Here is a 15,463-nt window from a genome sequence, read left to right as displayed (position 1 = left end):
CCCACTCTTACAGTCAGTTTTGTGTCAATTTAAAATTTTGAGATTTTACATTTAGTTCTTCCACCTAAAAAATCATTATCATATATATATAGCTGGCATCCTGGTACTGATCCCTATGGTATCCTACTACTCACTCCTAACATTCAGAAAAAATCCCATTCATTCTCTTTATTTCCTGGATTTTCTATCCATTTCAAAACATTATCCCCAATCGCATACACTTTTTACACATTAATCTTTAACATGGGACATTCAGGTGAAATGCCTTCCCAGCTAACTGTCAGATCCTGGATCTTCTGACGGCCAAACATTAGTTTTGGCAGCAGAGATAAGCTTTGTGTATTAAGACCTTTTGCAGAACCTCCAATGCGACAGAGTCTAAGGGAATTGCCTTGGAAACTCAAAATTCTGATGCACAACCCCCTGTTCCTGCAAACACCCAAAAATCTTCACTTAAATTGGAGAATTTGAAGTGTTCTGCTGCAGTTAAGTAAATAGTTACACAGGAAACGCTAGAATACTTAAAAATAATGTTTAACAGCTGAGTAACTATTAATCTGACCATTCAATTTATCACAGAGACTCTAATAGCTCCAACAGATCCCTTACACTCACCACTCCTCAGACACTGAGCTGATATCTCTTAGCTCGCTCTGGACCTGAACAACCCCTCCACTCTACCCTGAATTTCAACATCTCATCCAACTGCCCATCCAAGACCAAGCACAAAGCCCTCACTATTCCCAGGCTTGACAATCCCCTATCAACTCCCCAAAAAAAAACTTCACTCCACTCTCCCAATGGCTGGGCCAAACACCCTAGCCCCCTCTGAAAACTGACACCACCATCCCTATCCCTGCTGCACCCTTTGCAATCCACCCCAACTGATCCGAAACACTCAATCACTTAACTGCACCACCTGGCACACTTGCCTGGAAATCTACCCCTCTGCCAACCTGACAAGTATGCCAGCTGGCTCACTGGTCCATTATCCAAGTAACACCTTACTCTTGTATCCCCCTAAAATTTCACTTATCTCTTGTTCTTCCCCTTTCACAGGAGCTCTCAAAGTAGCCATGTGCCTCACTGGATTTTTAAATTGTAGAACAGGGAATATTTCAGCTGTGGAAAAGGGAGTGTGGTGTGCCTTCCTCTGATTATCCTGCACTCTGAGAGACCTGTCAGGTTTAATTTCTGAAGGAGCGCTGATTGGGATCTCCTGTCAGAAATGTGGAGCTGTTTCTTGACATAAATTTCAATGTGATTGCAGCTCCTTGGGAAATCCAGCCAATTGTTTCTGAGTCCAGGAATCCTCACAATGAGCTGAATTTTCTTATTCTGTGGTTTCTAGGCCCTCACATTATGGTGACAGCTCATGAGAAGGCACATATGTAAGGTTACAAAGGAGGTAGAGTGGCAGATGGATGGATGGGATAGGGTGCCAAGTGGATAGAAGTTATAGATGGCAAGGAGGTGATCGGGTAAGGCAGCAGATGCAGAATGGGAAATCAACTGAGTGAGGGAGCAGGGATAGCAGGTGGATTAGGACATGGATGCCGAATGGTTAAGGGAGTGGAGTTTCAGTTTTATGACCAGTACAAATGGCAGGGGAGTGTGGGTGGGTGAAGTGTCATATGTGTAATGGGTACAGATGCCAGGTCGATGAGGGGAAGGGGTGCCAGCTGGCTAAGAGATGTAGGTGGGAGGTGGGTGGGTTTTAGGGGGCAGATAAGAGCCAGAGGTACATTGGTGGTTAGGTCTGGGTTGAGGGTTGGGTGCAATTTAGGGGGTGGGGTTGGGTTAGGTCAGGTTGCATCTGCAGGATGTTTAAGGGTTACAGAGCCTCACCTCTGTTGGAAGGAGTTGGGAGTGAAGCAGGAGTTATTTCAGAAAGGAATTCAGGCCCAGGATGAGCTTTGAGGGGGCCAGGGGTGAGTCTGAGGGTTCAATTTTTTAGTAAGACAGGAGTTTGAGCAGGTTGTAATCCCTTTGTGTTTACCTGCTGACTACTCTACATCCTAAGGAACTAAGTGAATTGGGACCATGCAAAGCCTCCAACTCTGGCTCAAATTTCAAAGTTATTGGAGAGTTTCAGGCACTGGGCACATATTCAAACTCCCTGGAAAATTTCCATTGAGTCAGCTTGTTGCACCATTTAAAATTAATGCTCGTGGACTCATCTCTACAGTTTGGAAGTGGGCCATTTAGCCCAGCAAGTCTACACTGACTGGGTACTTGCTATTCATTGGATTTGAAGATCACTACATTGAAAATACTGTCATTTTTACAGTCAGCAGTGAATCAACTTACACATCCCCTTGTAATTTTTCTATGGGAACTTGCACTAAAAAGAAATCTGAAAACAGTGCACTGCCCTCTTCAGGGACTCTGTGACCTGTGAGAATCAGGCAAGCAACTGTATATTTCATTAAGCAATCAGGTTGAAAAATGCTCCATGAATTGCTTGAAGCCTGAATCAGGAGGCTTGATTTAAAATAATTAATTCCAAATCAGAACAAATATGAAAACAAATAACATGAAGTACAATTGATGGAATTAAAGAAAGAGGGAGCAGAGAAGGAGAAAATATCAATTTTTTAATAAAAACTTATTTTTTATTTTTAATCCACAACAATAATTAAGATAAAGAATGAACTTTGACATCTAGAAAAGTAAATTATATATTTCTGAGATCACTTATTTAGTTCCAAATAATTTGTATTACACTATTTAAAAAGATATGCTATAATAATCAAGATCGAAGTTTTTCAGACAAATTTAGTACGTATGTATGTATAAGACAGGAACAACAGTTCTGTGCCATACTGTATATTTAAATGTAGTCTCTCACTCAGACATCATGACAGTGAGGCTTCAAGGACATCAGTGAAGCTCAGGCAACAACTTCCCCTATTTCTACAGTTAAAGTCAGCTGAAGAGCTGAGTATTGATGTATGTTTTGCCTCCAGCAGAGAATGTTTACCTGATGCAATAATACTTCTGTTATTTTTTACAGTACAAGAAGCAAGACATGGATAATGTGATATTGAAAGATCTAACAAATGTTTATTACAGCTCACTCATACATGACAGTATTAGTTTCAAAGGCATATCTGTGTCTGGTGTAGTAGTGAAATTACCCAGTTATATGAATTAGTGTGCTTCCACCAATGTGTCATGGTTTAAATGACCCAAGTTAGGATGGAATTTGTGACCTTTATATCCTCAGGTTAACACATTGAGTAATTCCTTAGTTATTATTAACTTAGAGTTATTTTGACAATTTTGAAAATGATGCATAAATCATTAAGACCCTTCGTGTCATTGCAAATCTTTACAGCATTTCGAAAGTTTGGAAGGGTTGAAGAATGTATCAGAGCAGTCTGCATTAGTCATGTAATTACATTCTCTTTCCTGATGAATGATATTCAGGCAGTTATTTTTTAAGACGAAGACCACTCTCAATAGAATTGGGAATGGTGCTCTAGACCCTGGTGATGTTACAATATTCTAATGTGTAAGGAGAAAAATTGCTATTTTCTGGATTGAATCATTCATGTTTATGATAGCAAAGCATTTATGAACGGCATCCTCAACTACTTTCAAACTTGTTTTAATAATTTCTTAATTTTATCATGCGGGTCATAATTTTTAATGTCTCTGAAGAGGAGATTGCTTTAGCCTTTCTGTAAATAGTATTAAATTTGTACCTAACCTTTACAAGTTCATGATGAAAGAGCTTCATTTAGAGATTGGTGATGTTTTTGTCCCTAGTACAGCCAATAATTCCTTCAACTTAATGAGTTTTGTTCTGTTTTCTATCTCCAGGTTGACACAGAGTTAATAATTCTACCTGGCCGTAAGCAATCATAGCAAGCAATTGAATCTATTATGCCTGTATTATGTTCTATGAAGCCATTAATCTCTGATTCTAACATTTCCATAACTGTTATCAGGAAAGAGGGAGATATTATTGACTATCTCTTCCACCCATTTTTTAAAACTAGAAATATAATGGTCAATAAAAAGAGAAAATGCTCTGATATTATGACATATTTAAATGCAATATCTATATCTACTGAAGTTTCTAGGGTCTCTTGATGCACTAAAAAGGTTAATTTGTGATTTTGTAAATATGTTGTCTCTTTATACAGTGTTATAACATTATAAATTTGTTGGAAGTGGGACACGGATTCATAAGAACTTTATCAATATTTACAATTAAATAATTTGCATTGGGAATATTTATGCAAATTGCCTGTGATGGTACGAACAAGCTTCTCTCAACATAATGATGCATATTACCCAATTAATGAAAATGTTAATGATCAAAATTGAAAATAAGTCTATTTTAACTGCTCAGTTGCTGAAAACAGCATCAAATTTCAATTTATACATTTTTTTAGACTTTGTTCTTGAAATTTTATTTATCCCATTCATCTCAATTTCATCCTTGGCATCATAGCTAATATTCTAGTCCAACTCAATAATACCTTCCCAATTCTAACCTTTCTGATTTATCACACTGTCTTGCTTTGATTAATCTTATGAGATAAGTACCATATTTAGTTTCACATAACCCTTACAGTCAGCACAGCTTCTCACTTTTGATTTGGCCCTGCGAAGGAACTTTTTGGTTTATTTATTTGTGGGATGTTGGCATTGCTGGCTGGCCAGCATTTCTTATCTGTCCCTAGCTGCCCTTGAGAAGGTGGGGTTAAGCTGTTTGCTTGAACCACTGCAGTCCACCTGCTGTGGGTTGACCCACAATGCTATCGGGAGGGAATTCCAGGATTTTGACTCAGTGATAGGGAAGGAATGATGATATATTTCCAATTCAAGATGGCGAGTGGCTTCGAGGGAGATCTTGAAAGTAATGTTGTTTTCATATACCTGTGCCCTTGTCCTTCTAGATGGAAGTGGTCATGTCTTTGGAAGGTGCTGTCTGAGGATTTTTGGCGAAGTTCTGCAGTTTTTTTTGTAGATAGCACACACTACCATTACTATGGTATGGGAGGAGTGGAAATGCTGCAAGATGTTAAGAGACAAAGAGAGACTTGATGGGAGAGGTAGATGGGAGGCATTGGATGAAAGATGGAGGAATTAGAGCATAAAGTGATGCACAGGCAAAGGCAGGCGACTACAGCCAGGGAGCCCTGCATTAACATGGGAGTTAGTGATAGAGAGAAATAGGTTGTAAAATTCAGCAGAGACAAATGAGAGCAAGAGACTGCAGAGTGGCATTTGGGATTGAGAGAACACATACATGAACTTAAGGATATTAGGAGACTGGGGGCATGTGAAAAGATATACTTATACAGTGTAGGATGAGTAATATGGGGAAGAGAGAGGGAAACAAGTTGTTGACAGAAAAAGAGGAGCACAAAATTTGAGACAGGGCCACAGGAGATATGATCTCATTATCAAAATACTTCTCTCATTCTGAACACTCTAAATGTTGCAAACCATTAACCCTGTGGAATAAAGAAAGCAGGGTTTTTGCAGATTCTGGTGGTCTCTTAATAGAAACTCTATAACAAGGCAAAATTATGCCAAGAGGGCATAACTGCTGTTATAAATTCATCTCAAATTTGGAAAATGGAAAACATAGGCACATGTGACATGGAACCTTGAAAAAACGAACAAGCAATTTTACCTTTCATTTCTTAATGTCAGTTGTCTTGCTCTGGGATCAACATAAATGGATTGAAGAGGAGTTCAATGACCATCTGCTCACTGGCACACAGACACCGAGGTCATGCTCCACAGGGTAGTGCCAGGAACATGAGCTTGTGCTAAGATTTACGCAGCCTGCTTCTTAATTCGGTGATCTCACACTGACTTCACAAACTTCTGAGAAAATTTCAGTCTCACTCAGGTCAATATTATGACTGAGAGAGAAAAACAGACCCACAGTTATGGACTATCTCTCAGCATGCCTCAAAACATCCCAAAATGATTGACAACCAGCTTTGCAGGGATTGTTTTCCAAAGTATAGTTACTATTGTAATCATATAACTTTAGACCCATAAAGCACAGAAGTGGCCCTTCAGCCCATTGAGTCTGCACCAGTAAAAACTACCCTAAATCTACGCTTCCCATCACTTGGTCCGTGGTGTTACATATTATGACATTTCAAGTCCTCACCTAAGTTAAAGGTTACCCAAATCAAACACCCTCCCAGGCAGTGCATTCCAGATTCCGACCAACCTCTGATGAAAACTTCTCACCTCAAATCCGCTCTAAAGCCCCTTGCTATCACTTTAAAATTATATTTTCTTCTTACTGACATTTCAATTAAAGGGAAAAGCTGTTTTCTATCTAACTTGTCCATGCCCTTCATAATTATACACACTTCAAACAGGTCCCCTCTCAGCTTTTTCTGTTATCAAGAAAATAATCCAAACTTATCCAGCCTCTCTTTAAGGTGCTTCATGCCAGGCAACATCCTGGTGAATCTCCTGTGTACCTGTTCCAGTGCAATCACACCCTTTCTATAGTGCAGTGACCATAACTACACACAGTATTCCAGAAGTGGTCAAATCAAAGTTCTCTACTACTCAAACATAACTTCCCTGCTCTAATGATATATATCATGAATGATTAAGACAAGCTTGCCTTCTGCCTCCTTAATTACCCTATTAACCTGTCCTGCCACCTTCAAGAATCTGTGAACAAGCACCGTAAGATTCCTCTGTGCCTCTGAGCTTCCTAGTGTCCTGCCATTTGTTGAGTTCCCCCTTGTCTTGTTCCTTCTTCCAATGTTGATTACCTCACATTTATCAAGATTGATCGCTAATCTTCCCATCGGACCAATCTGTTTATATACTACTAAGACCTAAGGCCTTATTCTTCACTGTCAACAACTGGCCAATCTTTTTGCAAATTTATTTACCTTCCCCACAACAGACACTTTGTGCTGTATTAGAGCAGAGAATTAGTCATTGGGGGCTCCATAGTTAGGGGGCCAGATAGGAGGTTCTGTGGGGACGAGAGAGACTCACGGTTGGTGTGTTGCCTCCCAGGTGCCAGGGTGCGTGATGTCTCTGATCGTGTTTTTGGGATCCTTAAGGGGGAGGGGGAGCAGCCCCAAGTCGTGGTCCACATTGGCACCAACGACATAGGTAGGAAGAGAGACGGGGATTTAAGGCAGAAATTCAGGGAGCTAGGATGGAAGCTGAGAGCTAGGATGAACAGAGTTGTGTCTCTGGTTTGTTGCCCGTGCCACGTGCTAGTGAGGCGAGGAATAGGGAGAGCGAGGAGTTGAACACGTGGCTACAGGGATGGTGCATGAGCGAGGGTTTTGGATTCTTGAATAATTGGGGCTCTTTCTGGGGTAGGTGGGATCTCTACAAGCAAGATGGTCTTCACCTGAACCAGAGGGGTACCGATATCCTGGGGGGGGATCTTTGCTAAGGCTGTTCAGGTGGGTTTAAACTAATTCAGCAGGGGGATGGGCACCAAAATTGTAGTTCGACTATAGAAAAGTTTGAGAGTAGGGAGGTCCGAAATAAAGTTTCAGGGAAGCAAGATGGCACCGGCAAGCAAGAATTGAAGTGTGTGACTTCAATGCCAGGATCGTCCGGAATAAGGTGGTGAACTTGCAGCATGGGTTAGTACCTGGGACTTCAATGTTGTGGCCATTTCAGAGACATAGGTAGAGCAGGGACAGGAATGGTTGTTGCAGGTTCCGGGATTTAGATGTTTCAGTAAGAACAGAGAAGATGGTAAAAGGGGCGGAGGTGTGGCATTGTTGGTCAAGGACGTTATTACAGTTGCAGAAAGGATGTTTGGGGACTCGTCAGCTGAGGTAGTATGGGCTGAAGTTAGAAACAGGAAAGGAGAGGTCACCCTGTTGGGAGTTTTCTATAGGCCTCCGAATAGTTCCAGAGATGTAGAGGAAAGGATAGCAAAGATGATTCTCGATAGGAGTGAGAGAGACAGGGTAGTTGTCATGGGGGACTTCAACTTTCCAAATATTGACTGGGAACACTATAGTTCAAGTACTATAGATGGGTCCGTTTTTGTCCAGTATGTGCAGGAGGGCTCCTGACACAGTATGTAGATAGGCCAACAAGGGGCGAAGCCACATTAGATTTGGTACTGGGTAATGAGCCCGGCCAGGTGTTAGATTTGGAAGTAGGTGAGCACTTTGGTGATAGCGATCACAATTCTGTTATGTTTACTTTAGTGATGGAAAGGGATAGGTGTATACCACTGCGCAAGAGTTATAGCTGGGGGAAAGGCAATTACGATGAGATTAGGCAAGATTTATGGAGCATAGAATGGGTAAGGAAACTGCAGGGGATGGGCACATTAGAAATGTGGAGCTTATTCAAGGAAAAGCTCCTGTGTGTCCTAGATAAATATGTACCTGTCAGGCAGGGAGGAAGCTGTAGAGTGTGGGAGTCATGGTTTACGGAGGAGGTGGAATCTCTAGTCAAGAGGAAGAAGAAGGCTTATGTTAGGATGAGATGTGAAGGCTCAGTTAGGGCACTTGAGGGCTACGAGGTAGCCAGGAGAAACCTAAAGAGAGAGCTCAGAAGAGCCAGGAGGAGACATGAGAAGTTGTTGGCGGATAGGATCAGGGTAAACCCTAAGGCTTTCTATGGGTATTTAAGGAATAAAAGAATGATGAAAGTAAGATTAGGCCCAATCAAGGATAGTAGTGGTAAGTTGTGTGTGGGGTGAGATGAGATAGGGGAAGTGCTAAATGAATATTTTTCAACAATATTCACTCTAGAAAACGACAATGTTGTCGAGGAGAATACTGAGATACAGGCTACTAGATTAGGTGAGATTGAGGTTCACATGGAAGAGGTATTAGAAATCCTTCAGAAGGTGAAGATAGATAAGTCCCCTGTTCCGGATGGGATTTATCTTAGGATCCTCTGGGAAGCCAGGGAGGAGATTGCTGAGCCTTTGGCATTGATCTTTAACTCGTCATTGTCTACAGGAAGAGTGCCAGATGACTGGAGGATAGCAAATATAGTTGCCCTGTTCAAGAAGGGGAGTAGAGACAACTCTGGAAATTATAGAGCAGTGAGCCTTACCTCAGTTGTTGGTAAAGTGTTGGAAAAGGTTATAAGGAATAGGATTTATAATCGTCTAGAAAAGAATAAATTGATTAGGGTTAGTCAGCACGGTTTTGCGAAGGGAAGGTCGTGCCTCACATACCTTATTGAGTTCTTTGAGAAGGTGACCAAACAGGTAGATGAGAGTAAACCGGTTGATGTGGTGTATATGGATTTCAGCAAGGCATTCAATAAGGTTCCCCACAGTAGGCTATTGTACAAAATGCGGAGGAATGGAATTGTGGGAGATATAGCAGTTTGGATCGGAAATTGGCTTGCTGAAAGAAGACAGAGGGTGGTAGTTGATGGGAAATGTTCATCCTGGAGACCAGTTACTAGTGGTGTACCGCAAGGGTCGGTGTTGGGTCCACTGCTGTTTGTCATTTTTATAAATGACCTGGATGAGGGCGTAGAAGGATGGGTTAGTAAATTTGCAGACGACACTAAGGTCGGTGGAGTTGTGGATAGTGACGAAGGATGCTGTAGGTTGCAGAGAGACATAGATAAGCTGCAGAGCTGGGCTGAGAGGTGACAAATGGAGTTTAATGCAGACAAGTGTGAGGTGATGCACTTTGGTAGGAGTAACCGGAAGGCAAAGTACTGGGCTAATGGTAAGATTCTTAGTAGTGTAGATGAGCAGAGAGATCTCGGTGTCCATGTACACAGATCCTTGAAAGTTGCCATACAGGTTGACAGGGCTGTTAAGAAGGCATACAGTGTTTTAACTTTTATTAATAGAGGGATTGAGTTCCGGAACCAAGAGGTTCTGGTGAAGCTGTACAAAACTCTGCTGCAGCCGCACTTGGATTATTGCGTACAGTTCTGGTCATCACATTATAAGAAGGATGCAGAAGCTTTGGAAAGGGTGCAGAGGAGATTTACTAGGATGATGCCTGGTATGGAGGGAAGGTCTTACGAGGAAAGGCTGAGGGACTTGAGGCTGTTTTCATTAGAGAGAAGAAGGTTGAGAGGTGACTTAATTGAAACATCTAAAATAATCAGCGGGTTAGATAGGGTGGATAGGGAGAGCCTTTTTCCTAGGATGGTGACGGCGAGCATGAGGGGGCATAGCTTTAAATTGAGGGGTGAAAGATATAGGACAGATGTCAGAGGTAGTTTCTTTACTCAGAGAGTAGTAGGAGAATGGAACGCTTTGCCTGCAATGGTAGTAGATTCGCCAACTTGAGGTACATATAAGTCGTCATTGGACCAGCATATGGACGTACATGGAATAGTGTAGGTTGGATGGGCTTGAGATCGGTATGACAGGTCGGCACAACATCGAGGGCCAAAGGGCCTGTACTGTGCTGTAATGTTCTATGTTCTATGTTCTATGTGTTGCAAAACAAAGGAACCCAACAGGGATCTCTGAGATACGCAACTGGACAATGGCATCCAGTCATGCAAACAGCCTGTCTCCTCCCACTAAGCCAATTTTGGATCCAACTTACCAATTTAACTTGGATCCCATGTGCTTTATCTTCGTTATTAGTCTGTCATGTGGGGCCCTGTCAAAGGCAATGTAGTGTGGAAAATGCAATCAACATTTTGTGAGCAACTACATCACATGAACAGAAATGTCATAATTTGTATTATTGATTGAGGGATGTACTAAACAGGATACCAAGGACACTTCTGAGAGAAGGGTCCCGACCCAAAACATCAAACGTTCCTGCTCCTCTGATGCTGCTTGGCCTGCTGTGTTCATCCAGCTTCACACCGTGTTGTCTCAGATTCTCCAGCATCGACAGTTCCTACTATCTCAGTACCGAGGAGACCTCTACTGTTCTCCTGAGAAAAATGCCTTGCACACAAATCTCTCGAATAGGTGTTGAATCTAAAACCTTCTGATTCAGAGGCAAGAATGAACCATACAATGGAGCTCCAAGTGCAGAATACACAGGAACAGCAGTAGAAAGCCAATTCCATTTTAATGACCAAGTTTAAGTCATATTCTCACTGCCAGCTGCACGCCTCAGAGGAGGATCAAAACCTGAGATGATTGGACCTCCTAGAGGATAAACTGCTGGTCAGCAAGTTGCAGAAATTGAAGGAGGGTTAGGCAGGCTCTTCAACGAGGCTAGTACAGTTCTCACACTGAAAGGTTTTAAAAGCTCCTGATCAGAAATTTCCTTTCAAAATTTCCTTATTTTTCAAATCCCTTCTTGGATTTGTCCCTTCATGTATGGCTAGTCCTCTCATTCTACAATGATTTGAGGTTTTGGCTTCTCTAATTCTGATTGCCTTTTCATCTAGATTTTATTAATGTATCACTGTTGCCCATTGCATAGCTGCCAGAGACCTATGCTCCAAAATCCTGCTTCCTTTTCTTCCTTTGTGAAAGTCTTTAAAACCTACTTCTTCTGCTAAGCTGCCAGTCACCTTCCGTGATGTATTCTTTTCATGACTTATTTCACTTTTTGTCCTGGTGTACCTGTGAAACATTTTGGATGATATTTATTACTTTAAAAGGATATTTTCAAGTTTGTAGTGGGCATCTATTGCATGCTGGCTGCTCCATTCAGTCAGCATGTACAAATAGGAGCGGACCATTCAGCACCTTAAGCCTTTGCTGCTATTCAGTTAGACTTTGGATGAGGGCAGTTAAAATTATAAAAGGGGCCTGACTTACAGATGTTCCTAAGACTCGCATCAAAGTCAAGTTTATGATTCAACTGGACAAGAGTGGTAATGTGGATAGAAAAGAGCATTTTTTGCCTGGGTTTTAACTCTTGGTTATCTGAATTTATGGTGGAGTGGATGGAGATTGGAGAGTGATACAACTTAAAACTTCTTGCTAATCTACATCTGAGCACTAACTAAAATCAGACCCAATACCACTGACTTAGGATTAAACTCAAAACTGCACTATAGAAACTATCCTAAAGGAATTGACTCATGATAAAACTTTTAAAATATCTAAATTTCTAACATTTTACCATTGTTTAGACGACTTTGAAATCATGTTTATTTCATTACCAAAATTGCCATTGATTGATGTTTGACTGGAATACTGTAACATTTAACAAAACCTATATGAATGGAAAATAGTGGCAAATAGTGCCACTTTTCTTAAGTGGCAATACTCCTGGCTTGTCATTCAGTAGTTTTTGGGTTTTTGAAATGAAAAGGGAATCATTGCCAATCAAGCTGTGCAAGACCTCTTGGGGAAGAGTGACCATATCATGACAGTATTTTTTTATCAAGATGGAGAGTGAGGTGATTGATTTGGAGGGAGGGCACTGAATCTTAAAGGAAATTATGAGGATATGAGGTACGGCCTTGATAGATTGAGGAGAGTTACTTAAGGGAATGACAGTCAATAGGCAATGACAAACATCCAAGGAATACAGGGGGGATCTGCAACAACTGTCTGTTGCAAAAGTAACTGGATAAGACGGCCAATCCATGGCTTACAAAGGAAATTAAAGATAGTATCCAATCCAAGAAAGAAGCATAAATATTGGCCAAGAAAAATAATATGTCTGACAAATGAGGACAGTTCAGAATTCAGCAAAACGGACCAAGGGATTGATTAAGAAGGGGACAATACTGTGCAAAAGTAAGATTTCAGGGAACATAAAGACTGATGCTAAGAGTTTCTATAGGTACATGAAGAGAAAGAGATTTGTAAAGACAAAGGTAGGTCCCCTATGGACAGAAACAGGGCAATTAATACTAGGGGACAAAGAAATGGCTGTGGTACTGAATACATACTTTGGTTCTGTCTTCACAAAAGAGGACATAAATCAGATATCAGAATGTCTCTGAGAGGTCGATAACTTTAAAAATAAAGGGCATAATCATATAGGTGTCTGAGCAATCTGAACCATGGTGAGATTTGGGCAAGAATTGGACAAGAGTCTAGCAAGGCCCAATTTGATGTCAGTGCATCATGCTCCCTGTTGTATGTTTCACACAAAGGAGTGGCATGTTTCTCACTAGGCAGTGGTGAGTTACCAGTTCAGTGGCATTCTAGCCTGCTAAATGCCATGATAACAGCTTCGCTCAGTTCACCTCTTTATTATTCAGCTTCGTGTTTCACCACACAAGCTAGACATCATGAAAACTCAACATGGAAACCAAACCATCTACTTGGTGGATTCAGCTCGCTGCTTTCTCTGACCGACATCCATGTTGTATATGGCCAAACCGCATCTCAGGGCACAATCCATGGGTTCAAGTCACGCACAACCATCATTATTGGAAGATAGCATCCAATATATACTAACTCCTCCAAGAGCCTGTCATGACACCTCCCTGAAATGCTTATAGGACATGAAGGAAGCACAAATACATATCATAGGGTGCATCAGCAATTGTTATGAAGAGGCTGCAGAATGGTCTCTCTGACCCTAGCGATAGACACCTGGATTGTGGATTGGGCCAGTCTGCATCTCAGGGCCGTTTGCTTGCTCTCGTCACTCATGTCCATTTCGCATTGACTTGTACATTTGCTGCATTCGTGCCTTACTTTGCCTTACTGTGCCATGCCTGTTTGCACATTGGTGCTTTAGCCAAAGTGAAATGCTATCAGTACCGCTGTTCTAAGGTGCTGTTTAGTGTGGACATGCAGGCAGGTTGCTTTTCATACTTGTCAGTAGGGATCTATCTGGTGGGGAGAGGATAAATGGCACTCAGATGCCAATGTAACTCCTAATGTATGAGCTAGCTGCCTGCCTGGCAAAGACACTGCATGTTCATTCACCCAAATGACCATGTTGGAAGCTGGCGGAGGGGTGCTGTCAATCATGTTGAGGGGTTTCCTCTGTTGGTCAGGGGATACTAGTACCACCCGTCATTGTTACAGTTCCCCTACAGTATCAACATTTGGCCATAGTCACGCATTGGCTTGGGATGCCCACAGTCCCAATATAGTCTGTATAGTCCATTAAGGCCAACAAAAGAAGCCAGAGGAATTGTGTACCATTAACTGGTCTGTCATGTGTGGGGAAATGCAGTCTTGCATTTCCATTCCTCAATTATTCAGGAGGATTCAAGGTGTGGTTTTGTAAGGGCAGCACGGATATCACTGCCAACAGAGCTGGCAGAGTCAAGCCTGGGAGCAGAGGGTAAGCAAAGCCTAGATCGCCAGCACTTATTGGGGTGCACAGCAGCCTTTCAAAGATGGTGTGGGCACAAAAAATGTTAGCTGTTAGGTCGATATCTGGTGAGTGGGAAAATGATCCATGAATGGCACATGGTAAAATGCGGTAGGAATTGGCTGTGAGGGATGCCATAGAGGAGGGTAGTTAATCGATGAAACATGTTTGGTAAGATACAATAAGAAACTTGCTAGGCCTCACAACAGAAATCTCTCCAAAATATTTGCAACTTGAAATTAGCCAGAATAGAAACACATAATTCAGTTGATTATGAATTTAATAGTGGCTGATGCAAAGATTTGTACAAGATTTCATATTCAGGACTTCTACTGGAAGAAACAATGTAAAAACGTCAGCCAAGCATTATATAATAGACAATTGATAAAATAATCTACATGAATGGCATCACTCAAAAATACTATGCAGTGATCATATGCAATACCACACCACCAAAAGATACACACACACACACACACACACACACACACACACACGCACACACACACACACGCACACAAACACACACACATACAACACACACACACACACACACACACACACACACACACACACACACACTCCCTGCGACCCCTGAGGATTGAGCAAAGAGAAATTTCAGAAATTACAGACCAGTAAGTCTCACGTCTGTCGTCTGCAAGGTGTTAGAAAGGATTCTGAGGGATAGGATTTATGACCATCTGGAAGAGCATGGCTTGATCAAATACAGTCAACACGGCTTTGTGAGGGGTAGGTCATGCCTCACAAACCTTATCGAGTTCTTTGAGGATGTGACTAGAAAAGTTGATGAGGGTCGAGCTGTGGATGTGGTGTAATTGGACTTCAGTAAGGCATTTGATAAGGTTCCCCATGGTAGGCTCATTCAGAAGGTCAAGAGGATTGGGATACAGGGGAACTTACAGAATTGGCTGGCCAACAGAAGACAGCGAGTGGTAGTAGAAGGAAAACATTCTGCCTGGAAGTCAGTGGTGAGTGGTGTTCCACAGGGCTCTGTCCTTGGGCCTCTACTGTTTGTAATTTTTATTAATGACTTGGATGAGGGGATTGAAGGATGGGTCAGCAAGTTTGCAGACGACACAAAGGTTGGAGGTGTCGTTGACAGTAAAGAGGGCTGTTGTAGGCTGCAGCGGGACATTGACAGGATGCAGAGATGGGCTGAGAGGTGGCAGATGGAGTTAAACCTGGATAAATGCGAGGTGATGCATTTTGGAAGGTCGAATTTGAAAGCTGAGTACAGGATTAAGGATAGGATTCTTGGCAGTGTG

This window comes from Stegostoma tigrinum, chromosome 6, assembly GCF_030684315.1.
Source record: "Stegostoma tigrinum isolate sSteTig4 chromosome 6, sSteTig4.hap1, whole genome shotgun sequence".
Classification (NCBI taxonomy): Eukaryota; Metazoa; Chordata; class Chondrichthyes; order Orectolobiformes; family Stegostomatidae; genus Stegostoma; species Stegostoma tigrinum.
Note: the sequence above shows the minus strand (reverse complement) of the source record.